Source organism: Toxorhynchites rutilus, chromosome 2 (assembly GCF_029784135.1).
Source record: "Toxorhynchites rutilus septentrionalis strain SRP chromosome 2, ASM2978413v1, whole genome shotgun sequence".
NCBI lineage: Eukaryota > Metazoa > Arthropoda > Insecta > Diptera > Culicidae > Toxorhynchites > Toxorhynchites rutilus.
Window position 1 is genome coordinate 81474988 of NC_073745.1, and position 26542 is coordinate 81501529.

General features: G+C 37.7%; 1 protein-coding gene across 3 annotated transcripts in view; it reads right to left on the reverse strand.

The window, feature by feature from the left end:
• Positions 1-16630, reverse strand: part of LOC129765809 (5-hydroxytryptamine receptor-like) — a 489787-nt gene extending 473157 nt beyond the window's left edge. For all 3 annotated transcript variants that reach the window (XM_055766243.1, XM_055766242.1, XM_055766241.1), the window contains exon 1: positions 15448-16630. The gene's annotated coding sequence lies outside the window, so the exon portion shown is untranslated. The remainder of the gene's footprint in view (positions 1-15447) is intronic.
• Between the last annotated feature and the right edge of the window lie 9912 nt (positions 16631-26542).

A 26542-nucleotide genomic window follows, 5' to 3' on the forward strand; every position in this document is an offset into this window, starting at 1 on the left:
TGCCAAATCTTTCCGATCGCAAAATTTCTTCATGAGTTTCGTCTTGTCTCGTGGTCGTCTGTGAAATACAATTTCAGAAAAACCTCCAAATAAGCATTCACGTTAGGGGAATGACCATCCCATTCCACATGAATCGTTTTCCGTCAGTTCACGCATTACCTTTATAGGATACTAGCTAACCCGGCAGACTTCGTCCCGCCCATTTACTTGATTAATTCTCGAGTAATGCAGAAATTTGTGTTTTATTTGTATGGCAGCCACCCCTAAGAGAGGGGGGAGGGGTACCTAACCACCATAGAAACATTCATTGCAACCCTAAAGTTTCCATTTGCCTAATTTGGTTTAATTTGCTTGATTAATTCTCGGGTAATGCAAAAATTTGTGTTTCATTTGTACGGCAGCCCCCTCTAAGAGAGGGGGAAGGAGTATCTTAACACCATAGAAACATTTATTGCATCCTAAAACCTCCACATGCCAAATTTGGTTTCATTTGCTTGATTAATTCTCGAGTAATGCAGAAATTTGTGTTTCATTTGTATGGCAGCCCCCCCTTTGAGTGGGGGAAGGACTGTCTAACCATCATAGAAACATTTATTGCACCCTAAAACTTTCACATGCCAACTTTGGTTTCGTTTGCTTGGTTAATTTCCGAGTAATGCATAAATTTGTGTTTCATTTGTATGGCAGCCCTCCCTTAGAGAGGGGGGAGGGGTCTCAAAATATCACGAAAACCTTCCCCGGCCCCAAAAACCCCTACATCCCAATTTTCATGTCGATCGGTTCAGTAGTTTCCGAGTCTATAAGAATCAGACAGACAGACAGACCTTACCCAATGAGGCAAAGACAGCAACAAGCCTTCGAATGTTTCGTAGTATTTGTAAAGAGTTTTTGAAACATGATTTAAATTTTTGACCTGGTGTGTAATCAATGTTAGTATGTAAGATGACGAAGCTATAACGGATTAATTTTTTTTTTGTTGTGCTTTTGTCTTTTTTATCATTAGACTATGATGATGGTGGTATTTTATTTGTTTGTACTCGTTTTTAATTAATTAATTTTTTTTTACACATTTCGAGTAGTCTACAACAGTTTGAGCATCGTGCACGTGAAACGGCATAGAGAAGCTTAACATTGAGCATTGGCTAAAAAAATTATTCTGTTTTTAAGAAAATCATATTCTAAGGGATTGAAAGTGGAAATTGCGAATAAGCTAGGGATAGCTCAACCGGAATTCTTGTAAATTTTTCTTTTTTTTACAGATGATTGACGAGATCTTTCTGTGTTGTGGCAGATCTCATTGCAGATTCTGATTGAAGCGATTATACCCCAATTTGAATGAAGGGCCTGAAGTATCGGCTGGAATTAGGCTTAGGTTTGCTCAGCTGTCTGGTCTCGAAAACGATTAACAGATCGTTGTCGGGTATCCAGTAAAGCGGGATTTCCTTTGTAAATTCAAAGCTGGTATGGATATAGGTATTAGGTTCGATTCCTGATCGGTCAAGGGTCTTGCCGGATTGGAAATTCTCTTGACATGCCTTGGAATATCTAGCGTTCATATAATGCCTTTACTTGCTCTTTCGAGTGACAATCTATGTATATGCTCTTAACTAATATATTGGTTTTGTTTGTATTATAAAAGAAATCCATATATATATATATATATATATAGTTATCAAAGAAAATTCGTCCAGCTCAAATCGTTGTAGGAAAATAAAGTGGGACCGTCATCATTATTACATTATTACATTATGAGTAGAGTTTTAGGTGTAGGTGCAAGTGTGTGTGTTTTTTTTATCTTTAGACTATGATGATGATGGTATGTTGTTTTTATTATTTTTTTTTCTTCAATTTTTAATAATTTTAGTTATTAGATTAGTTTAAAAATAATTGTGAAGTCTACAAGAGTTTGAGCATCGCGCGCGTGAACCGGCATAGTAAAATTTGAAATTGAACATTGGCAAAAGTGATTTTTTTCTTTGTTTTTGTTTTGTTTAATAAGATCGATCCATTCCAAGGGATTGAAAGTGGAAACTGAAAAGAAGCTAGGGATAGCTCAACCGGAATACTTGTAAATTTATCCTTTTGACAGATGATTGACGAGATCTTTCTGTGTTGTGGCAGATCTCATTGCAGATTCAGATTGACGCGATTATACCCCAGGTTGAATGAAGGGCCTGAAGTATCGGCTGGAATTAGGCTTAGGTTTGCTCAGCTGTCTGGTCTCGAAAACGATTAACAGATCGTTGTCGGGTATCCAGTAAAGCGGGATTTCCTTTGTAAATTCAAGGCTGGTACTGACATAGGTATTAGGTTCAATTCCTGATCGGTCAAGGGTCTTCCCGGGTTGGAAATTCTCTTGACATGCCTTGGGAGAGTTACTGGGCCTGAAGTGTCGGCTAGAATTAGGCTCGGGGTTGCTCAGCTGTCTGGACTCGAAAGCGATCGCATTAGTAGATCATTCTCGGGAATCTAGTAAAGCGGGAAATCCCTTGTAAATTCATGGCTAATGCTGATATAGGCATTGGGTTCGATTCCCGATCGGTCAAGTGTCTTCCCGGATTGGAAATTCTCTTGACATGCCATGGAATATTTAGCGTTTAGATAATGCCCTTACTTGTTCTTTTGATAAACAATCTATGCCAGTGGTACAACCGGACCGTTTTTTGTTTTTAACTAGCTTACTGGTTGATTTGATATTACAAAGAAACTCCTCCATATAATTATCCACAAGATAACTCGTCCAGCTCAAACCTATGTAGGGGAAAGAGGTGGGACCATCATCATTTAAAAAAAAAAAAAAAAGACAGACAGACAGACATCACTCCATTTTTATATATATAGATAGATCATTTCATAGGATGTACCCTTGTCACTGTCACTTGTTTTCTCTTCGGGAGCAACATCGGATCTAAATCTCCGGTGTTCCTCTTCGAAAAAAACTTCCTCATCAAAACAAAAACAAGGACTTCAAATCTAGCAATATCCATCCATCGCTTAGTGGTTTTTTTTCAATCCAATACCTTCGATTTATGTTTTCATCTTGATTTTTCTGATGCCAAATAGAGGAAAACCATGATTAAAACAATCACAGTTTCTTGTGGGGCAACTTCTGAATATTCATTTACGTTCATATGGACGATGTGTTTTTTTGACGTAGAACTACGTCTTTCATTAAGGGTGCCAAATCAGAAAACAAGTTACGTTTTTATGGAATAAAGTTAACGTTAATAACTAATTTTGCCGCAACCGGATACATACCAAACGAATCGGAAATTCCCTAAGATTCGTTTGATATGCTACACATTACAGTCCCATAGTTTGTATATGGTTTGAATTGATGAAAATTGGAAGCATTCCCATTTCCTCATACATTTGTTCTGTCCGTTTGTGTGCTTTCCCGAACAGAGCTGTCAATAACGAGCAACTTATCGACAAGCAACGAAGGGGAAAAGTCTCCATAAACAAGGGAAAAGAAGAAGAAGAACGAGGGGGAAATCGTAAGAGTAAAGTCTCCGTGAACAAAGGAAAAAGAAGAAGAACGAAGGGGAATATTTGCCTAGAGTATAAACAGTGGATCTCACTGAGGCAAACTTTCATTCTTCGTGAGAAAATCGACTGAACAACATCGCTGTTGGTCGAGCTGGATGGCAAGGGATCGAATGCCTTTCTCAAGGTAATGAGGGTTGAGGAGTAATATGATGGATGAAGTAAAGTTTTCCAGTGGTCTTTTTAGAGTTTAGAGTCTGTATTCTGTATTCAAAGCAATGAATATCACTTGTTCTTCCTTGTTATGGTCATCACATGTCTTCGTTTCGGATTGAGCTGTGGACGCGACCAAATTACTCACTCGATGATGTCTCTGACATTGCAATCATTGCATCGAACTTACTCCATTGCATTGAGGTTCTGAACTACACAATTGTGTGGAGAATCATCAAGCTAGGCTATCGTCAGCTCACCAAGAAAATAAATGTTCTAGAATTTTGTAAGTACCGAAGGCGCGAATACCTACGTGAATTTGTTACCCGGTGGCCATCCACTGCTCAGGCGATAAGTTTCATAAATATTCTCCATATGCGTGATCGCACGCAGCGAAAAAAAGTAGTATGCACACACCCAATGATAATTATGATAGTAGCAATCATTAAGATGGCTTTATGTTTATGACGACATTCCTGATCGACAAAGGTTGGAACGATCCGTGCACATAAAATACATATATCGTCAGAGGACATGGTGTAACGGTGGTGAAATTTGAATTCTAGCCCCCGGGGCTCACTGCTCGGCAAGCAGCATAATTTATGCAAGGAATTCCAAAATGTGGCGAAGCTCGTAAAATTATCAGAAAAAAATGAATGATTTATTATTATGATATGAAATGAGAAGGAAGGTAAGAGTCGTCAAATTTGGGATATCTGAAGTGAAACGATATGGGCGATGTCCTGAACAGAAGGAGGATGGCTTGCGTTAATGTGTTCTCCTGCATTCCTCGATTGTGAGCTTAATTCGATCAGTGCTCCAATTCAGGACCCAGCTGGGGACACCCCAGAAGATCATGCCGATGCTGGAAAAAATGCCATAATGGTTTCGCATGACGGTATGAAAACTCTCTCCACAAAGGATGACAGCTAGGCAAGTAAATTCTTGGTGACAAATGTGATTTGTGATTTGGTTTCTTTTGCCAGTAGCAAAACTTTCTCCACTAAGGATGACAGCTGCGCTTATCTCGAGCATATATTGTTCTGCGAGTACATGAATGAATCATCAAACAATTATCGTCGAATGATTCTACAATAAAAAAAAACATTTCTGGGCGACCAACCTGGTAGAATGGCTATTTCAAAATGTTCGTACCATTATAAAATAATATCCGCAGTTATAAACAAGCGAATTCTACTACAGCGTAGTTCTACGTCAACAATGCGGTCGTGTCTTGAACACAACCTCCTATATATTTTTTTTCATAATCTAACGTTTTCTGGCTGTAAAAAAACATAAAAATGACAACTAAATTATGTGCCATATACAAATGAAGCTGTCCTAACGATAATTACCAGAAAATTGCTTGTTAAAAGCCATACAACACAGTTCCAAGCCAATTCAGATTGCGGCATTCAGTACCAAACCTTTGTCAACAACAACCCAACTTCCAAGAAATACCGGCGAAACCCAAAGAGGTCATTTGCTTGGTCAATATTCTAACACCGTCACACGATTTCACCGGTTCAGTTGTTTGTCTTTTTTATGTCCCTAAATATAGTAACGAATATTTCACGCTTAGCATCTCTTTCAAACTGTTTCCTAAATTGCTGCTCCCAATTATTTCATTCTCGTTACCAAAGAACGACAATAGTTCTGCAATTTCGGGATAAATATCCGACGATTACCTTTCAAACATCAAGTATTCGGTTCGAATGCGAAGTACGCAAGGAAATAAATAATCTCAATTCAGAAGTAAACATATAACAAATTCCGCAGTGCTATCAAACAGATCTCTCATCACTGCTTGCTCACAGTCTAAACATAAACGCTAGCCATGTATATAAACCATCCCCTTTTAGATTATTATTGACGCTTAAATCAACTGGCCGCCAGGTCAGAATAGGAACCTCTTATTGGTATTGACTTAGGATTACTACTTATGCGAGGTGCTCCATGAAGGTTAAAATTCTGTGTACTCATGGTAATATTATTTGACTAAATTTATGTATGAAACGAAACTCATACTGTGAGCAAATGTTGAGGTAAACCAATCCACCACCAAACGACTCACAAATTCAATCGCAAAATGTATTTCTTCATTGGAACTCATGAGACGATCCAAGGAGAATGTAATTGCAGAGAACGAAAAAAGCCGCACCGAGAAGACTATAACCAGACACAGTATATTCGTAGTGCGACTTTGAGCTACGGTTTGTTGACTCATCAATAAGACATAATTCATGTGCAATATGTAACTCACAAAGCGATTCTAGTAGCCGAATAGCGAGGGGCGCCAACGATTATTGAATCTGAAATCATAGGGGAAGTCCGTGTAAGGCTAAAAGTGGAGTAAAATGGACGAACGATTGGCTTGTATAGTTCGATGTTGAATTTCATATAATTTTCAAAAATCTGAAAGAATGATAATAAAAATCAGGAAGAAAACGGGATAGCTTGATTGGGTTGTCTGGAAAGCTCGAGCCGATTTTTTGGGGAAAAAGTAGAGGAACTAGTACAAATTCGATAATCCGTGGGTAATTTGGTACCCAGCCAGATCTCTGGCGGTAATGAGCGCACTCTGGTGGTGAATAAAAAAAAAGTGTTCTAGTATTGTAGTAAAAAACGTCAGATGCCAAAAACCCAAAATATCTGTGTTTTTTAAAAAGAAAATCAAGTTTTGTTGTTTTTGAAATCTTGAAATTTTTTCATGTGCGTCTATTGAAAAATCATTGAAAATCAAATAGTGAGCCGATTTTAAATATTAAAGCTGATTTGGATCAAGAAATTGATGTTCTTCAATGAATTCGAGTAAGTGTATCGAGATTTTAATCACAAATTTCATAGATTTCATTCCAGAGTGAAAATTCGGTATGCGGGTAATTTGGCACCCCAATGTAAACATAGTGTTGATGATACACTATGCTAAGTATTGCATGCCCATGCAGCAACTACGCTTGCGACTTTTGTAAAGGCTTTTACATTTTTAGTAAGAAATAAATCGAGATGAAATTTGTTCACCTTTTTTTGAAAAAAATGTTTTTTGTTCCTCTTTGTTTTGTAAAATTGCATGCTTTTACGTCAAAGTTGAGTTAATGTACGTAAGATAGTGTACTTCACTTCTATTTTGTATGAAAATGTCAAAAAATACATTTTTCAGTGATTTCAGGATTATTCTTTTAGTTTGAAAAAATGAAAAATGGGGTATCAAATTTATACCAAGGCATCTCGGGTACTCGAATTTGAGTTGTTTCACTTCTATGCTCAAAGCTCCGAGGAATATCAAGATTTTTGAAATCGGTTTGCGGGGAAATGTCCGCAATAGATCCCTTCATAAACTGACGTAATTTGAAGAAATTCCGAACATTGGCCAATAGCTAAGTCCAAAAAAACAAAATGGGGTACCCAATTTGTACCAGTTCCTCTAGCATTTTTATAGGTAGACATACATTTACTAAATTTTATATGCGCAGTTTTGATTCACAAGCTTTCGTCATGTTACACGCAGCTTAAAATTTTTATCCTCCCAGAACATGTTTGCTCTCTTGTCGAAAACTGTTGAAGGTAGTGATGAAACGGATAATAGTATCTGGATAACGGATACCGGAAGCTTCGAGGATATTTGGCTCTGTTTGGCTCAAGCCGGACATTTGGCTCTTTTTTGAGCATACGAAATTGGGAAAAACAGCATGTGTGCATGAAACAAATGAAGGATTTCATTTTAAGAAGAAATGAATACAAATTCACATAAACATAATGCACGATGATCATGTTTTCTATTTAGATTAATATCCTTAAATAAATAATAATGGTTTTCTGTAAAGAATCTGGAATAGATTTGTTTTCTGATACTTAACGATGTTCTATTACAATGATGAGATTTTCGTGAATATATTGGAATAATATTAAGACTGGAAGAGTAAGAGTAAGAGGAGAGGAGTACAAATTTAAATATGCAAAGATCATCGATCAATTATTTACATTCAGTATTAAAAAAACTGAGATCTGTCTTCAGAGATGATAATATGAAAGAGGGTACACTTACTTCACTACAAGTGAAAAAGAAGTAACAAAAATAACAAGTTCCGGCTTCTCCGAAGCAAATTTTGAACCGCATAAAAATATTACATTGCCAAATGTAAATCTGTCATCTGTCATTAAATAAGATTCTGAAGTGAGAAGAAAACAATTATTTATGATCTACTGTGTTCTACTGGTCAAGCCGTTTCATTTGATACCCATATTGATGAGCTTTTGAAAAAGCCAAACCGATATAGTGGTTCACAGATTTTCGTTAAATTTTTTTTTCTCCATTTTTTCCTAAAATTACTTTTTTTTTAAACTTTTGAATTACTGGGCCGCTTTAGATTATCGACATATCAAATTAAATTCAATTAGCTAATCTTTTTTGAAAAAATATTATAACCGCAAAATGTTTGAATTTTATTTTCGCAATTATTGATTGTATTTATTTTTTGTTGTTTTCATGACTTTAGACTAGAGGGCGCTATATATTTTATATATATATTTTTTTTTCTTGAAAGCTGAGCTTTTTTTACATAAAATATCCAAAAATCAGAGATGTAATTTTTTTTCATTTTAAAGTTATGATTTTTGAAAGTCAACCGATGGTCCGAAAAATATTTGTTTGCCTTTTTTTTTTCCAAAAATGACTTTATCAAAAAATCATTACTTTTGAACTACTGGACCAATTCAAAAAATCGACAAATAAAATTGAAGAACCGAGAACCGAGAATCTTTATTGAGCCAAAGATTTTTAAACAGCGGCTCTTTTTTGAACCGTGGAACCGCATTTGTAAAAAAAAACTGTGGATCGTACGCTTCATCTGACGAACCGACTCAAACCAATGTACTAAACCGACACTGAGTCCCTGAAGTTCATCAAGTCAAGCAAATTTCGGTTCAGAACTTGAGAGATGCAATATGTTCATAGGAAATCTAAAATACGATATTTGTTTTACAATTCTTCCGTTTACCTATTTTGGAAATAGTCTTTCTCAAGGCGATATATTAGGTTTGTTTTCTAAATTGGCCTTATTCAAGGCTAGAATGAACTAAGAAGTTGTAAAGCCTCTATAATTCAAGCCATGTTCATTATTGTTCAAGTCACAGTCCGGCTTCATCTAGCAGACAGCAGTCTTTCTCAATGGTACTGTCAGATACAGCAGGAAGAATGTAATCGCATACAGTGCCGGCTGGTGGAGAGTGCTTCTATATTTTGCACCAAATAATGACGCAGAACTACGCAATTATATTATGTAATCCACTTGTTTTTTAGAGCATTATTTTAGAATGCGTCGAAATTTTCGTAATAGATTACGTTCTTCGTTACAAATAAATTTGATGAACGTCCTTTTACGATTGATATGATGCCTAGGACTACTAAAATATGTGACCGAAAAAATTGTCAAACGATCATTGTATTTTACACTTCTCTCTGAAATTATTGCACATCTCATGTTTACGTAGTTCTCGAACCGCGAAAGTTCATTCACCTCTTGTATCTGAAATGACGATTTTCCCAGGCTTCTCAGTTTAAAAGTACTTTTTAGGGAAACATATTCCGGCCTGCACAACGACAAGCGAGTACAAAAGTAATCAACACCAAAAATAATACCCCCGACTTGCATGTATTTGCAAAACGGATTCCCCCAGGCACATTCATTTTGAAGTCCGTGTTAGGGAAACACAGCTCAGTGGGGAAAAAATACCCCCGATTTGCATGTGTTGACAAAACTTGGCAGTTCGGGCTTTGACGCTTGACGTTTTATAGTTATTCAATTGTTCATCTCATGAAGAATAACATTTTATTAATTGTGATAGATGCGTAGAAATATTTCCTATCAATTGATGCAAACATCTTTCCGGTCGATCTGTTAAGAAATCGAGACTCGAGCATTCGAAATATGGGTAGGGTTAGCACACAAATCGGCGGAACAAACGTGTGGGAAACAAGGAAGTTCTTCCAGTTTTCATGAATTTAAGCCGTTTAGAGATTAGTAAATTGTGATGTACAGCATATCAAACAAATCTTAGAGAATTTTCGATTCGATTGGTATGCAAATCATGAGAATTCTTCCACAGTGAAAATAGTTAAAGTTAACTTTCTTTCATAAAAACGTGACCTGTTTTCTGATTTGGCACTCTTCCTGAAAGACGTAGTTCTACGTCAAAAAAGATTTTTTGAACCTCCCTAAAATGGGGCACCCCAATGATAAGATAAAAAAATACTCTAATATTTTGCTTTCCACGAAAATCTCAGAACCACTCTAGCTGTTTCCCATGGAATGGCTGAATGTATACCGGGTGGCAAAGGTTGCCTGTCAGTGATTTTTGCCATAACGTTTCTATTGTACAGTTGTATTTACCGATATTTGCGTGTTTTTAATTGAACCTGTAATTATCCGGTATTTAAACGATACGATTTGTTTTGGAAGATTGTTTGTTTTGTTTACACTATAATCATGGACGCAAAACGAGAGCTGGTAGTAGATTTACATTTGTAGAAATTTAAACCGTGTGAGATCGTGAAACGGCTCAAACACATAGGTGTGCACGAGAGATTCATCTACCGCACTAGTGTCATAAAGTAAATAATTGACAACAAAATCTTCAAGATAACAATAAATGTCGACGTTTCATGCAATTTCAAGACATTGGCATTAACAACCTCGATTTCTGATACCTTGGCTGATTTTTCAGTTTCCAAAAAACTCAAACTTTGACGTCTGTAACACTTGTAAATGAAGTCCGATTGAGATGAAATTTTCGTAGGATATGTTCTTGTATGAAAAATCGAGATGACTATTTTCATTAGCACCCCAAATCCTACATACGACATACGTCCTCATATTCCGAAAAAACGGTCCCTGAGAGTCGATTTTCGATGAAAAAAATGGGTGGGTTACATCTATGATATAACCGCAAGGTTGACGTGGTACTAACTTAGCTTAGCAATCATTTGTTTGTACTGATTAAATTTTTGATTGAATGAAACAATTTCCGAATTCAATTTGTATAAAAAGATTATATAATGCCATGTGAGATCAATTCATGCATTGTGATAGATTATGTTCTTCGTTGCAAGAAAATTTAATGACAGTCCTTTTACGTATGGTATGATGACATCTTGGTATTGAAGTCTGTGTTAGACAAACACATTTCAGTCGGAACAAAAATGTCCCCGATTTGCATGTATTTGCAATTCCGAGTTCCCCAGACACCTTCGTTTAGAAGTCTGTAATAGGTAAACACATTTCAGCCGGAACAAAAATGGCCCCGAGTTGCATGTACTTGCAATGCCAATTCTCCCACACTCCATGGATATGAAGTCTGTGTTAGGGAAACACAATTTCACCACGCTCCTTGGATTTGAAGTCTATGTTAGGGAAACACATTTCAGTCGGAAGAAAAATACACCCGACTTTCATGTATTTGCAAAGCGGATTCCCTCAGGCACATCGATTAGAAGTCCGTGTTAGGGAAACACAGCTTGGTTGGAACAAAAATACCCCCTACTTGCATGTATATTTGTTAAGCGGATTCTCATGAGTACATTGATTTTGAAGTCTGTGTTCGGGAAACCGTAAATCGGGCCAATCAAAACTAGGCAGTTAGAGCGTTTAGATATCGCTTGACATTTCACAGTTATTCAATTGTTTATCTAATGAAAAATAACATTTTATTAATTGCGATAGAAGCGTAGAAATATTCCGTAGAAATTGATGCAAACTTCTTTCCGATTCAGTAAGAAATGTTCTAGTTATAAGCATTTGGAATCTTTCATTTTTTCCTGCATGCTCTGTGTTTAGGTTTTCATTTTACCCCCCATATACTCCGGTTAGACGTAGTCCCACGTCAAAATATTTTTTTAGATGACAGTAGATTTCGAAAATACATGCAATTTGAAGACATAAATGCAAGCTGCATCATCTTTTATGAGATTATTGATTATGATCTAATAAAAATCCACTTCCGCTTCGCATAGAATGTTGGTGCAAGTTTACGACCTGCTTTCGGCAAATCCCAATGTTAGTAGTGATTCGAAAGGTTTAGAGTGATAATGTTGATATGAGGAAACAGGAAAAGCCACCGGGGATATTTGAAAACACCGAATTGCAAACTTTGTAGAACGACGACGCTACCTGTGAAAGTTGCCGAAAACAAAAGATTACATTTAACCGTGCTCTGTTCCAAAGACGATCGGGATCGCAGAAAAACGGTTTAACCTTCTGTCTCGAAGAATAAATTTTGATTTTAATTTTGTTCCAGAAATAAAGCCATACATTCCATCTCACCCTCAACTATCTCAATGTTTTTTTTAACTTAGGACTACGTCTAACCAGAATATATAGGGGGTAAAATGAACGCCTAAACACAGAACATGCAGAAAAAAATGAAAGATTTCGAATGCTTATAACTTGAACATTTATTAATAGATCGGAAAGATGTTTGCATCAATTGATAGGAAATATTTGTACGCATCTATCACAATTAATAAAATGTTATTTTTCCTGAGATAAGCAATTATTCAGTAAAATGTCAAGCGCTGTCTAAACGCCTTGATTCCTGTAGCGATTCTGTTATGCCTTTCCTTTTTAATACAATTTTAGCTTCAAGAATGGCAGGCCTGTTATCTTCTATTTGTATCTTTATTCCTATTGTAAAATTAATGTAGTTGTGTGTCAAGCACTGTTATCACTATTTATAAAATGTGATATGAAAAACGTATAATTTTTTCTAGTCAGAGTAGTCACAGTAATTCCGTTGAGTTCACTTTGAAATTATCAAAATATGCGCGTTTTCAATAAGGGTAAGTGACCCAATTATGAAGGAGATATGTCACCTAACAATTTGCAGAAATTTGCGAATAAATACTCTATTTTAGATTAAAGGTATACAAAAGTATACTTTTTCTAGCAGCTTGAACTCTGTTTTTGAAGATTTTCACTTATATTTGGATGATTAATTGACTAAATTGTATAAAAACATGTTTGAAAATGTGACTTCCATGTATCCATTATGGTAATAGTGTTCCTGGAGTTTCGTAATAAGTGTACCTATTATGGTAATAGTCGGTGTCACATGGAAAAAGTATTGATAGGATTCAAATAATACTTCGGTAATAATTTTTAAATAAAACTATGACTCTAAATCTTATTCCTAGTATACAATACTATGTCGTTGATTCTACACTCGACCAAAATTATGGGAACGGAGCGCGAAGCCGAAGTTTTTAAGTGATTCTAGAAACGCTGTGACTTTGTGAAAAACCAACGCAAGACCTTCATTTGAAGCTTCAATTTTTTGAAGTGTGATACTTGAATGCTTTTATTTTTTGTGTGTAGGTGTAGTGGATAACAATACTGGAAAGAAAAAAAATCGTTTTTTTCTGTTTTTTTAAAAAAATTGTGGATTAACGCAGTGTTTTATTAACCAAGTCAATAGAAAATCCAATTAACCTTATCCATCAGCATTCATTTGATTCCAAAAACTCTCCTGTAGGTTATTTTACTATAGGAAAATATTTTGATAGAATGAAAAATTTCCCTTTTTATATTGAATACTTTTTCAATAATACGATTATTCCCAAATCTGAATGCAGTTTTGAAAATTCAATAAATTCTGTACAAGGCTAATTATTTATTATACATTATTCGGCAATTTTTGCCTAATTTGACTCAATTGACGTTCTCTTTCGATAACCATGGTTTTCCAGACAAAATTCAAATATGCAAATAACATAAACCAATTATTTGTATTCAAAATTGAAAAAAAAACAAGATCTTCCGGGATGATAATCTGAGAGAGGGTATACTTAATTAACCACAAATCAAAAAAAAATAACAAGCATTACAAGTTCCGGTTATGATTTATCTTCTGTTAATGAGAAATTACTGTTTTTTTTCTAAGATCCGGTATCCGGCCGGATAGGCAGCTCAGCTTTGCAGTGATTTTCTACAACCATAATAGGAACATGCATCTTTGGATATTGCGATAATTGGCACGTAGATGTGAAATCACATGATGGCCGTAGATGGCCGAATCACAACATCAAGAAGGTTGTAATGCATACGTCAACACCGTATTTGCATCAAAACAGCCACATCACAGCATAAAAATATCATTATTTTGATCGCATATTCCTTAGCAAAATGCTAAGAAGCAAGCATCAATAGGACACACTATTTTCAAACTAAATTTTTCAACGAAAGAACAATGTTTCGCATGGAATCAAGTACCAGAATCGACAAAGAAGAGATTTCTGATGTTTAAAAATCGTATTAGAGCCTTTAAAAATAAGATATGCTTTCTAAACTAACAAACCACTCACTCGTATTACCATAATTGGTACTATTGCGATGATAGGTACTTCAACTCTAATTCGTTTCGGTTGCTTTTTCTACCATAAAATTAAGTTTATCAGTTGTGAATTCTCAGATTAATTGAGATTATACATTAATTTTTCCTGTTTAATTCAATTGATTTTTAAAGTATTAAACGTAAACCCAAGCTTGTACAAATAACCAACGTTTAATAACTACATGAAAGAATAACAAATGTTTCATAATGATTTCAGCCCACGTTATATAATAATCTACAATTTATAATTCAATGCGGTTCTTGAGGTATCGAGACAAAGGAATTGGTATCGGTTTTCGAAGTATCGAGACCCTGTTTGTTTGATTTGAGAAAAGGTTTTTTACCACATCATATCAAAAATTCAAAAAGGTATTTTTTTGCTTTTTTTGGAATGGTAGTATCCTAAGAATAGAATATTAATTCTAATAATAAATGAAAGCTGAATAAACATGGAATGTCAAGAGAGTTTTCAACCCGGCAAAACTCTTGAACGATAGGGAATTTAGTTCAATACCCATATCATCATGAAGTTACAAAAAGATTCCCGCTTTACTAGATTTCCGATAACTGTTTGCTAGTGTGACCGTTTTCAAGTACAAACCGCTGAGCTAGCTTCCAGCCAAAATCTCTGGTCCGTCGTTCAACCCTAGGTTGTATATTCGTGTCAATCTACATTGAAATCTGCCACAACATAGAAAAACCTCGTCATAATTATCGGTTGAGAAGATCCATTTACAAGTATTCCTAGCTTCATTCAGTACTCACTTTGAACCCCTTTGTAAGATCCAATTTAATTCAAAAAACAAACTGCTTATGCATATTTTCAATGTCAAGCTTGTCAACGCCTGTTTGTTTGTAGTGTCGTTTTCAAAAATTCAATCAAATGATATATACTGTAATCAAATAATAGAAAGAGGAACAATTATATTGTATCGGATAATCGCGTTTTCTTTCAAAAGATTATTTCAAACAACAATATCATTTGGTGCATGTTTCAAAGCAAAATTCTCCTTCATAACGTAGCATTGCTTGTGTCAGTTCTATCAGTGCTAAGAATCCGTTGCCAAAAATATAGCGTGATGCATTTTCAATTATTCTAAATACAAATGTACAAATGTATATACCACTACAAGTTTGTCGAATTCTCGTCGCTGAAAAATTCTCACCCGAACACAAAACTCAAATTTACAGGCAAATTCATTTTTTTTTATTTCATTCAGACAAATCGCCTGAATTATAACGTCACTGTGGAAGCGTGGATTTTTGTGGAATTTTTTTTGAATCCAATAAACCGATATTTCACACTCTGTCGCGCGCTGAAGACGATGAGCACAATTGCACAAATTTGTTGGCGACACTACCTACCTCTAATAGTAGTTTTTTCAAATGATGGTTTGTACAGCGTGATAAATTTTCTAGCAAGTTCTGTTACGATAATTGCATTTAATTTATTTCTACACCAATTATTTCACAGTATTTGCACTTCCACTGCCGTGTAATAATTCCACACTCACGTCCCGATCGTCTCGAATGGCTAATGACGAACTTGGATTGGCCGTTCCTTCATTCTGTTTGCGCTCATTACGCGGCTTATTCCACTTCTCACCGTCAGCACCCTCTCTGCGATTATTTGATTCCACCCGGTTGATCCTTTGCTGAATAGCCGTAATCATACATAATCAATTGAGCATTCGCTACACACAGAAAACACTGTGAGAAGAGCCCATAATTAGTAGCACTTTGGCACATGGAGCCGCATCCCGTTCACATACTCACACCCACACTTCTGGTAATGATTCACGCTTTTCCGACGGCTCAGCATCGGCAGATCGGAGACGATACATAATTACAGATGGCTTTGCCACCCATATAGAACACACAACATCCTCCCCCACAACAGCATGAGCACAAGTGTGTGATAGTATCATCTCACGCACGTACAACACATGGCGATCCCGCGGAAGTTCATGGTTCTAACAGATGAACGGAACGGATATCAAAACACAGCGCCTCTCGATGCCACGCGTGTACGACCTTCACGACGTTCAGCTAGCGATTGATTCCGGTACGGTCTGCGAGTTCGTGTTTAAGGATAACGCAAAACTTTTTCACTTCCTCTCCCCCTCTACTCTCCCGGGCAACTCCACCGGCCAGCCTTCCGGCGTCTCCTTCGACGAAACACTACCGCCACCGACAACAACCACCACCACCAACTCCACTACCACTTCCGGGGAGCAGCAGTCCTTTTTCGCACCGTTCGCCACCTATTCCCCCGGCTTCTGTCCATGTCTATCGGTTGAAATTCAATTCACTACGAAAAGGCAAACTCACACCCGACTATTTTCCTGGATTGACCTCCACCCGTCTCGTGCTCGCTCACAGGACTCTTCTCAGTCTCCGAGACAGGGTGGAACCGTCCGTGCGGAGGGAAAAATCCTGCCCGGTGTACCGTACATACACATATATACAACACGCACACACACTCCCAAACGTCCACCGTGTCAGATCAGCGGATGGTTTGTCCTGCTACACTCCAATCGTACAAGTCCGTTCCGCTCCAGCGTGCTGCGATGACTGAGCAGCGAGAAAATCCGCCGACCGGATCCAACCGACCGACCGACCACGATTGGGAGCAGCCAATCCGTCCAGCTCCGCGAGAACACTCACGCGCGCGAGAATACGCAGCTGATAACAACTTGTTGGAAGCTGTGGAAACGCGCCAGGATATCAGTCGATGGGATACTTGTTGGATTCGCACGGCAAGTGAGCGAAACGCGACCCGAAAAGAGTTCGAATCATATGAAAACAGAGAGCCGACTATCAGTGCGAGAGTGAGAGCTGGTGTGTTCGTTTTCCCGGATGTGCGCATGTGGATGGACTTCCTCACGAACGAGCAGATCCATCTCTTCTGATGAGGGTTTCCAGAGAGTGAGAAACGATAAAAATACAGATGAAACGATAAGTTGTACGAACGTTTGCCAAGGGGTGTATTTACAACATTCCAATTGAGGGAAAAATCAGAATTTCTGATTTGATCAATTATCCCTGTGATAAAAACAGACTGTCTTCCCAGTTGTATAAGATATCTAAAGAAGAGGAGTATGACTATATAGACCAATTCCACCTCAAATAAGCCAGCCGCTGACCCGATCAATTTTCTTTATAGTTTTTTACCGGGATTTTTTTTTGTGAATTTAGGAGTGTTTTCGGCAAAAGTTAAAAGGAAGGTTTATTTTCATTTTGAATTTATTTTCCTTATTTGTGGTTTGTGAAAGTCGTATCAATACAACAAAATAAATATAAAAAAATTGATGGGTTTGGGCCTAGGGGCACGGACGGGATCTTGACATAGGACTGTCATTGTGTATAGTAACTGCATTTGAATTGAGTTTTTTCATTGTTAAAATCTGTCGTTTTTTCTTATTTGATACATCAGATGAAAGCCCTGACAAAAACCATTTCCTGTATGAACATCACAAGCCTTACTCCTTAGTGATTCATTAGCCAGCTAGAAATATAGAAATGCAGAAGAAGACAAATTTGTTCTTCATTGCCATGTTGTTTGTAAAAACTTTATAGCCCGGTGATGGATATTGAGTATTCTATGGCCATGAGTGCTATCTTGGTAAGTTCGTGTAGCTGCTGTAATGAATTGATCTCATTGCGTGCTAAGTTCTGCTCATGTATAGGGATGGGAATAGAGAATGGACATGTGCATTTGAGGAAGTGAAGCGGGATTCTTAGGAAGATAAATATGGGGAGCATAATATTAAAATCGCGACTACTCAAGCTATCATTATATGATATGCGTGAGTATATCCTTTCGATCATCTAAATTAGCAACTAATTAAATTCATTAATGGCGTTTCTTAAATAACCAAACAACATCCGAACACGTTCACGAGAGGTCTAAACCACCCTTAACACGGACTTCAAAACCAAGATGCCTGAGAAGATCCGCTTTGCAAATACATACGAACGGCGAGTACTTTTGTACTCGCTTGCCTTTTTGCAGACCGGAACATGTTTCTCTAACACGTACTTTTAAACTGAGGAGCCTGGGAAAATCGTCATCTCAGATACTAGAGGCGAATGAACTTTTAAGTTCAAAGCCTCTATAACATAAAAATGCAAGCCGTGGGTACTTCTGTACTCGAAAGGTTTTAATTTTTGCACTCCGGAATGTGTGTCTAACACGGACTACAAAAAAGAGGGTACAAAAAGGGTCAATAATTCAATCAATGCAATCAAATGATTACTTAGCCAACGGTAGTCCCACGTCAACCTTGCGGTTAGAAAAAAAAATGCTGGCTGAGATTTCTAGACTGGAACCCAAACCATTCGAACCTGTGGTTACATCTGCAGCGAGAGTTATCAATAAGCCATCAGCTGCCGTAATCTCCCAAAGTGACGCAAGCGCCAAAGTTGACGTTTCTCGTTCTTTGTTATAGATCAATGAAGAATACCAAATACTTTAATAAAAACTGCAGAAATGTGAAAAAATTACCCCGAAAAAGCTTGAAAACGGATTGGCGTAAGCGCCATTTCCACTATGATGAGATCAAGTTGATTGTAATGCGATTTTTGATCTGATCAGATGGCATAGAATGAACGAGCTGGGACAGTAAATTTCACACAACATTTTGCGTAATACAGGGTGGGCCATTTAAAGTGGAAGCATCTGGCAACCCCATAACTTTTGACAGAGATGCCAGATTAACAAATGTGATACCGCGTTGGAAGCGTCATTTCAGTACAATTTTAACCATGGAACAATACACACCTAAACAACGCGCTGAAATTGTTCAGCTGTACATTCAAAATAACTTCTCAATTGTGTTAACTAAATGTGTGTGGAAAAATAAAAATAAAGTTAAAACATCGCCTGGAGACAACACTATACGTCGATTATATGCCAAATTTATATCGTCTGGTAGTGTTGGTAATGCCAGTCATCTGTCCAGACAACGACCAAGACGTTTCGACGAGAATATTGATGCCGTTCGAGCCATTGTTGCAGAGACTCCATCGACATCAGGTCGCCATCGTTCGCAAGAGTTAGGCATCTTTTTATTGCCATTTATTCGTGAAAATGAATTGGACAATTACTGGTTCCAACAGGACGGCGCTACATGCCATACAGCGGCTGCCACGACCAAATTTTTGCGCGAAATGTTCCCCGGAAGATTAATATCGAAAAACGGCGATTATGACTGGCCACCGAGATCACCTGATTTGACGCCTCCTGACTTTTTTTTTATGGGGATATTTAAAATCCAAGGTATACACTGGTAAACCAAGGACCCTGGCTGCGCTGAAAGACAATATCCGACAAGAAATTGCTGCCATATCGGCCGAAACATTGGGCAAAGTGATGGAAAATGCCGAAAAAAGGGCACATTTTGCGGTCAAGGCCAGAGGCGGTCATTTACGAGATATCATAATCAAAAAGTAGTTAGAACAAATCTCCTTGGACCAAAATAAATGAATTTCACCCTGTAGATGTTCAGCATAATGAGAGCCACATGTCTTCTTTCTTGTGAGAAACCACTTTTTCGAAAAGGTTTGTCATGCCAAATGTTTTAATGAAAAACAAACCATTCCCATGCTGTGCTACATTTATAAAACCATCTTCTATTAGAACTGCAAACCATGCATTTAGAAACTCTCTTTGAAAATCTGGTTAAATATTCAAATTCATAAAATCAAAGTCAGCTTAAAGGAATAATTTATGCTAGATTGAAGTGTATTTCTATTATCATATTGCACATTACAATCTTTATTGTAATTGAATAATTATACGTCATCAATGTCATTAAGACCTCATCCAAATAGTGTCGTTTATTTTCAGGCATCAAGGGACAAAACTGCGCAACTCCTCGCTCGGAAGAATGGATGCTATGTGTTGATAGAAGGGTAGGGTAACACGGGGTGATTTGGTCATATGGGGTGATTTGGACCACCCTTCTATCTCAAGAATTACGGCTCAACTTGGATTTTTTATAATTTTATAACTTCCTTCTATTGTTGAACCGTATGTACCTAAAATAAAAAAAACTTTGGTAAAACTTCACAAGTAGAGGAAAAGGGTAGCATGATCACAGCAAGCACTTTGATCGTTAAAAAATGTGAGTTTTCCGATCAGGGTTTTGAGGTTTTTCCCGCTAATTAAACAAACTTTCCGTGTATTGTGCATTAAAGTTCTGTTCGCCTATAGAAGAGGAACAATTTGATGTAGCGAAACTGTAAGTTTGACAACAATAAATGAAATTAATTGCATTTTAATTTTTGCATGTTGTGTGGGGTGACATGGACACGTTTCTGTGGGGTGAATTGGTCCTACAGGTTTGTTACTTTTCTTTGGTCTAATTGATTCCAGATGCCACTGAATTACAAAAAGAGGATGGACAGAAGAAGGAGGAGCTTGAAAGAGCAACGTAGGCCATCGAGAACGGATTCTCTTTGACCAAGCATCAAAAGTGTTTGAAAATACTCGACCAACAGTGAAAAGATTCATGCAGAATTCGAGATGGTGTCAATCCAACTTTTCTGGTCTGGAATCTGGCCAAGACACCTGGTATCGATCCAAAAACATTGTTACAGATTGTAACATTATCCCAAAATACTTTACATAAACATAAGTATGTTTTTTCGATGAAACACGCACTGGACCAAATCACCCCGCATCAAATTTTAATGTCCAAAAATCATCTCTTTTATTTTATGCTATATTTGGTAGATTGAAGCTTTATATAATGATTAAACATTATTTATTGAGAGAAAACAAGTGTAGCTCAGTATACAATGTGACATTTTTTATTTAGACCGTATTGATTTGGAAATATTAGGAGATTTGCTTAGGTGGTCCAAATTCCCCCCTTTTCCCCTAAATGTCGGTTTCTATAATTCTTCAACCTGCGGTCTGGTGAAAAGCTGCACTCTCCTAAATTCTCGTGTGACCAAGTTTGGTGGAGTGAAAATTCATATCCGATTGCATCCTATTTTGATATAAATAACTGTATCCTTCTAGAGACCTAGCTTCACGTCGGACTATGAATTGTGCATGCGTTTTCTTACATGTTGGATCCGATGGTAATTAACGGACATTTAGCGCGTGCTCTTTTCTGTAGTGTGAAATGGTTGGACTGTAGAACAGTATATTTTCCTGAACAGCTTGTGCAAAAGAGTTCAATGGAACCTATCTTTGAACTGTCATTATTCACATTATCACAAATTGCTAGAAAAAATTACACGTTTGAAATATTAATAGGAGTACCGGTAAGTAAGGTGCTCCCGTGATCGAGTGGTTAGCGTCCCACATTATAATGTCTGAAGTTCGGGTTCAATTCCCGTTCTGGTCGGGGGATTTTTCGTCAAAGAAATTTCTTCCGACTTGCACTTTGCTCACGCATATTCTAGAGCTTGCCACTCAGAATGCATTCAAGGCGTGTTATTCGGCATAGAAATCTCAACTAAGCACTACTAATAAAATTGACGCAAGTAATACCTACTTTGAGAAGGCGAAAGTTTCATTGGAAACGTTAGTGCCATCCAAGAAGAAGAAGACCGGTAAGTTTCTTCCTTTTTTTCAAAAATTAATGCTTTATGGTTACAAATTTTATATTCAAAGTATTGCCCATCGCTAGTCACAACTTTTTCCCATATTTCTGGCAATTCACGAATCCCTTTGCGGAAATAATCGGCCGGTTGGTTGGCTAACCACGAATCGATCCAATTTTCGACTTCATCAAAATTGTAGATATGCTGGTCAACCAGGCCATGTTGCATCGATCGAAAAAGGTAGTAATCGGACGGAGCAATGTCTTGAGAGTACGGCGGGTGGAATAGAACCTTCCATTTCAGCGTTTCCAAGTATGTTTTGACCGGTTTCATGACATGCGGCCGAGCATTGTTGTGCTGCAAAATAACTTTATCGTGTCTTTGCTCGTATTGTGCCCGTTTTTCATTCAGTGCACGACTCAAACGCATCAACTGTCGTCGGTAGAGGTCCCTCCAGAATGATTTCATTTGGTTTTAGCAGTTCATAGTACACCACACCCAACTGGCCCCATCATATAGACAGCATAACCTTCTGGCCGTGAATATTCCGCGTGACCATCGATGTTGATGCATGGCCGGGGTATCCACACGTTGTCCGACGTTTAGGATTGTCGTAATGACCCCACTTTTCATCGCCAATAACGATTCGATGCAAAAAAAAACCTTTCTTTTATGACGTTGGGTCAATTGTTCGCACGTGAAAAAACGGCGTTCGACGTCTCGTGGCTTCAACTCATACGGCACCCCGGCGTTCTATCTTTCGGATCATTCCCATTGCTTTTAAACGATCGGATATGGTTTGCTGTGCTACTCCAAGTGTGTCTGCAAGTTCTTGTTGCGTTTGTGACGGATCATGATCGAGTAAAACCTCCAATTCTTCATTTTTTATCTTTTTTGGCGGTCCGGAAAGTTCTTCGTCTTCCATTTCAAAGTTACCACTTTTAAACCGTGCAAACCACGTCTGACACGTTCGCTCAACTCCCACCAAAATGCGATGACTTTTCGCAGCTTTTTTCTTCATATTGAAGTAATGAAGTAACACTCCCCGCAAAAACACTCTCGTTGGTACGAAATTCGACACATTCGAAGTGGCAAAAAACTATGTTGTTTACGCTTCAACTTTTTGGCATGTACTGAAAAAAACGAGCAATGACAGTTGCTTTCCAACGAATGTCTGGAAATTTGATTCATTGGAATAATAATCAAGTTACGCCATAAGTTGTAAAACCGAAGAAACTTACTGATACACCTAATAACAAATTTAGCTACAGTTAATAAATGTATTCTGTAACTGACTTCGCTATTCGATTGATATCACAATGTGTTTAGAAAGAATCTTGAGCATACTGGATAGACAGAATAACCTTCGTCGGTCAGTCTATAAGCATACGCAGTCGTCCGCTTGAAGTCAGAATCATTTTCAACACGTCTACGTCCTGGCGAGAGCTGTGTTTCAGTATGAACGATCTTTTCTTATTGAAAGATATGTTCCAATAAAGTTCATTAATTTCAAAGTTTCTACTTTTTGAAATGTGTGAAAGGCACTTCAAATCACATAAACATTCAACAGCTATTACGGCCTGTGATAGTTTTCTACGCTCTAAAGGGTGTGTCACATCAAATTGCATCACGGAAAAAACGCTGTAGAAATTTAATTTTTAGGAATTATATCTTCAGCTTTCGCTTATAATCAGATAAGAGTGTATAGATCACGTTGGCCATGCTTCACTGTCAATTTTTCGTAAATTTGGAAAAATGTCATCGAACGAAAAAGAGCGTCGTGAATTAATCCTGTGCACTCATTTCGAGAATCCGGAGTTGTCACATCGGGACATCGGTAAGATGCTAGGAATCGTCCAATCCACGGTCAGCAGAGTACTAAAACGATATTTCGAGAACCCTAACCATCGACCGGAAGGTGAAGAACGGCAAAAATGGATGCTCCGTCAGTGAAAAAGATCACAAGCGCGTAGTTAAGCAGTTTAGACGTGATCCGAGAAGTTCGGTCCGGGATGTCGCCAATAAGCTGAATTTGTCAAGTTCATTCGTCCAGCGGACCAAGCAGCGGGAGGACCTGCGTACATACAAGGTTCAGAAGGCTCCTAACCTTCCTTTGCGACGAAAGGCAAAACATGGTGGGGAAGACGCGAGCCCGGAAGCTGTACACCGAAATTCTGACGAAGCCGCATTGCCTGGTAATGGACGACGAAACCTACGTCAAAGCGGACTTTCGTCAGCTGCCGGGCCTGTTGTTCTTCTCCGCAGAGGACAAATTCAGCGTTCCGGAGGAGATTCGCAAGCAGAAACTATCCAAGTTTGCCAAAAAGTACATGGTGTGGCAAGCGATCTGCTCTTGCGGAAAGCGGAGCGCCCCCTTCGTGATGACCGGCACGGTAAACGGGCAGGTTTACCTTAAGGAGTGCCTACAGAAGCGCTTACTACCACTATTGAAGCAGCACGAGGGCCCGACCATCTTCTGGCCGGATCTTGCTTCATGCCACTATTCAAAGGACGTGTTGAAGTGGTACGAAGCCAACGGGCCACCTTCGTGCCAAAGGAAATGAACCCGCCTGTAGGGTTCGGAGTAGTTTAAAATAAACACGATTTAACTAATTGATTCTGCGTTTGCCCACACTCAATATTTTTCACCTCCACGCTTCACGTACTTATTCTTTCTTCCTCTCTTCCCAGTGTTGCCATACCGTCTGACGTTGTCCCTTTTATAGAGCTGTGCGATCTCATCGCTTTTGACGAGGAGCATGACACCACACCGCCCAACGCGCCGGAGCTTCGTCCAATAGAGAAATATTGGGCGATTATGAAGCAGGCCCTCCGGAAGAAACCAAAAGTTGTCAAATCGGAGGCGGACTTCAAGAGAAAATGGATTCCTGTTAAAAAAAACTACAACCTGACGTTGTACAGAACCTTATGGACGGGGTAAAGAGGAAGGTGCAAGCATACGGGCTTGGGCTCGAAGTATGAATAAAAAGAAAATGCCAAAAGTTGTTAAATAGTTTTTATTTTACTGTCTAATATTTTCAAAAGGATCAGTCTACTGGGCGAATTTCTACAGCGTTTATTCCGTGATGCAATTTGATGTGATACACCCTTTATATACTGGAGAAGCGGCGGCTCATGATGCACCTATTGAGATTCGAAAAAAGCCAATCAAAGAAAGCTCATCAGCAAGCATCGGTCAGTTCTCAATAGGTGCTTCATGGCCCACCGCTTCTCCAGATACTACTGCCATCGTACTCACGACTTAATACCATGACGAATTTCGAGCCAACTCGTCTATGGGATTGGCATGACCCTCTCAATTTAATGTGTAATTTAACCTTATGAAACATTCTGGGCGTAAAGACCTTACCTAATTAGACAACTTGATATACTTAGTTTTCCGAAAATATATATAGCCTAACATATGGAAAGGCTAAATATTTTTGACCATTTTTTATAATTTTTTTACTCGAAAATGGTAAGTCCTATAAAAAAGTAATCTATGGAAGAGTTTTAGGAAAATAATTGAATTTTCAGAAAAAAATACTGAAAAAATATTTTTTGAAAACCTACACTGAAAAAAATCAATTTCCAAAAACTAAAAGTCGATCTCTCAAAATGGTCATCTCAGATTTTGATGAAATGGTAATATGTGCTCTACAACTCTTCCATATATTGCAACTTATGCATATTTAAGGCAAGAAAGTTTTTCTAACAAAAACGTTTTCAAGATTTCTCGAAAATTTTCTTTTTTAAAGTACAGTTTTCAGCTTATTTTTGTAGTCAAATACAATATGTTTGAATTCAGAGAGCAACAACAAAAATCTCTTGCTCGGTCGGTCAGGTATCGAACAGTTGTTGTAGATTTAAGTATCTATTAAAGGATGAATAAAATGGCTCTGCAGTTGTTTGAAAATTACCAGTCGTGACCGGCAGCAAATGCAGTGTTCCAAAACGGACGACAGATTGCCATCTTCGTGCTTGTAAGGATTGTGTTTCCAACGAAGAAACAACTCTTCTATTAGAGGAAAGCGAAAAAGAAGAAATCGTTTCTCAACTGTGGCCACAGACCGTTGTAATTTGGAAACGATTTTGATACCAATCGTTGAATTTGTGCCGTATTTCGTTGATAAAGTAGACAAACTCATAGAGCATGACTTTATTTATAAACAGCAGTCTGCTTTTTTGCGAAATAAAAAAGAATCTTTGACGCAAGGAGAAATAATAGTAATTTGTGGTTTTTCAGAAAATTAATAATTCATAATTCAAAATGCGGCACAGGGTTATCACTGGAATAACTCGCAAGCAACTATTCACCCATTTGAAATACACTACAAAAAAGATGGTAAACTAGAAAACGTAAGCTTAATAGTTATTTAAGGAGTTTTAACACACAACACTGTAGCAGTGCAGTTGTTTATAGAAAAATTGATAGAATTTGTTAGAAAAATAATCGATTCCACTAAAATAACTTTCATGTCCGATGGAGCAGCAGCACACTACATAACAAAAAGAATTTCGCCAGTCTGTGTAATTTCAAAAAACTTTACGGACCAGAAGCAGATTTTGCCACCTCCCACGGGAAAGGACCTTGTGATGCAATAGGATGGACTCTAAAACGAACGGTAAAGAAATCAAGTCTTGCCCAAGATTACGGAAACACAATCCTAACAGCACTAGAGCTTTATGATTGGGCAGTCAAACAAAATGATAAATACAAAATTGAATTTATGTTACGTATCCAAAGAACAGCATACAAAAAGGCGAGTGAGCTTGAGGAATTATTCAATCACGCGAAAACAATATCGGGAACACAAAAATTTCATCGCTATCTACCGCACAAAAAAAGTTTTTTTTTAAATGTGTACCGAACACGATTTTTTAAAGCTACTGGTGAAGT